We start from the raw sequence: 2,286 nt of genomic DNA on the forward strand, positions 1-2,286 counted from the left end.
TTGAGTGAGCTTACACACCCTTTTCATGCATATTTGTTCATGATTTATTTCTATATTCTCTAATTTCTACTTAAATGATTAACTCTTACCGGATGCTTGATCAAGCTTGAACCGAACACTTATTGGCAACCTTGGGCTCTGATTACCAACTTGTAAGACCCAGTTTATATTACTAGATTTAACAACATAGAACCTTGCATTTAACGCCAAAATGACGACTTAACAAAACTTTCAATATTTTAAACCAAAACTAAACACAACATACATGTATAGTTCTTACGAAATCATAATCAAGATATTAACTACAATTGTTTACATAGTTTTTAGAACAAAAGATCATATGCGGAAGCGTTTGCTAGAGTGTTCGGTTCGGATAGTTATGCTTGATCATCATCCTTTTTCTTGAATACCTGAAAACTAACATTTTAAAACAAGCATTAGCGTTATCATTCTTGGAAATTTACGTATTCGAATCAGGTCCGAAAACTTGTTCAAGAAAATGAATTAAAAATTTCATCAAACTGGGCTCCACCGTAACTTACGGTGACACCGTAAGTTACGGTGGCTTCTGGACATTTTGAGGCCTACCGTAAATCAGTAGAGCCCCACCGTAAAATTTTTCTGGCCACCGTAAATTACGGTACCACCGTAATTTACGGTGAACGCTGTACTAAACCTCCTTGTTTCGTTTGCAGTTTTGCTGATTATTTTCCATGCATCAAACAGCTTACTTTCACTTAAGTCGTTAAGCGACGAAGTAAATTTCCATACCCATATTCTACCTGTGCTAATACTCGACTATTCTCATGAGGGTATGTCTAAGGAATAGCTTACAGGCTTGATTCCGAGGCTTCATGTTTAGTTACTTATGCTACTTGTCATGCATTAAAATTTCTAAACTTTAACTCCTATATTAAGGGTAAAGTTTCTCAATTTGCTTACTGTGTTCGCTACACAGTTTACGCATCCTATAAAATCATGCATTATGTAATAGTATCTAGCTTCGTGCTTACTATAAGACTTGTTTGACCCGTTTGGGTGCTGAATTGCACTCCATTCAGGACATACAAGGTTTCATGCTTATCACTTGTTTTGACCCGTTCACTTGTTTAAGACGCAAAGTCACTTTCGTGACATATTGGTCTATCTTGTTTACCTTGCTTTATATTACGACATAAAAACAATAAGTAATTTAATGTAGCGAAGTAGTATCTTCGTACCTTTAGAGCACGCCCTTTCCCCGTGGATTCCCTTCGGTTTGTCCGCTTGACGATCCGGACTCTTTGCCTAGAAATTTCAGTTTACAACATGTTTATAACTCTTTTTATGACCACAATTACATCATTATGGACCATCATCAAATCTGCGTTTTTATCAACATTTTACATTTAAATCCTCACTTAGGCATTTCAACAAACACCTAACGGGTCAGATTTTTCCCACAATCATTACCAAGTTCATATCTTGTAATTTTCATCGAATTTCACTTTAACTAAACAACTTAGCACATATCTTATCATTAGCATTTCAGAAATCACTTCCAAATTTCAGATTGTGCTAGAACAAGAATTTTAAATTCTGCATTTATCAAGTTTCTTAGAGTTCACTACTCACCTACAATGGTGATTATGTAACCCTACAAGTATTATACAAGGTTATGTCAAGAAATCATCTAGGGTTTGATCCTAAACCTCATAACCCTTCTAATTTCAGCCATGCATCAACAATCAAGTTGAATCTCTTGTTTTTCACACTTAATCTAGAATTCAAAAAGTAGCAAAAACACCAAATTTCTACATACCTGTTGATCACTATGATTAGGTGATCGTTAATTCGTGTTTAGAACTTGATTTGAAGCAGATTTGCAGCCTTAATTTATGAATTTTGTGAAGATTCTAGGGTTTGAGGGATGGGGGTCGCCCCTTTCTTGCTCCTGATCGACCAGACACACCAAGAATGGTGTGTTTGGTGAGTTTTGTCACAATTCAGCATTTAACTTTCCTCTTTGGCAAGTTTAGCCCCTCAATTTTGTTTTATTCTTAAGTTTGTGTGTCTTAACCCTATTGTGAATTATTTCAAGACTTGAACTTAACTAGGTTAAGTTCCTAGTTTGTAAATTCTTGTTTATTAACTCTTTGAATTTTCCAATTTAAGGATTTATATTTTCGGGGTGTTACAATAGAGTTCCTAGACAAATTACTTCAGTCCCAACTACTATATCTAACATACAATCATCTATAAGTCACGTTTCGATGTCGTTTTCGATTGAGTTTGATTGCTTTTCGA

The 2,286-nt window shown here is 35.2% G+C and overlaps 1 long non-coding RNA gene across 2 annotated transcripts; it reads right to left on the reverse strand.

The window, feature by feature from the left end:
- Positions 1-280: 280 nt before the first annotated feature.
- LOC110904424 lies at positions 281-1,931 on the reverse strand. 2 transcript variants are annotated; one of them, XR_002572524.2, is made up of 3 exons: positions 1,802-1,931; positions 1,221-1,287; positions 281-410 (listed from the first exon to the last, which is right to left on the reverse strand). It is a non-coding gene; the product is annotated as an uncharacterized LOC110904424 (long non-coding RNA). The 2 variants fall into 2 exon arrangements; XR_002572523.2 differs by having other exon boundaries at positions 281-417.
- Between the last annotated feature and the right edge of the window lie 355 nt (positions 1,932-2,286).

Source organism: Helianthus annuus, chromosome 2 (genome assembly GCF_002127325.2).
Source record: "Helianthus annuus cultivar XRQ/B chromosome 2, HanXRQr2.0-SUNRISE, whole genome shotgun sequence".
In the NCBI taxonomy this organism is placed as follows: domain Eukaryota; kingdom Viridiplantae; phylum Streptophyta; class Magnoliopsida; order Asterales; family Asteraceae; genus Helianthus; species Helianthus annuus.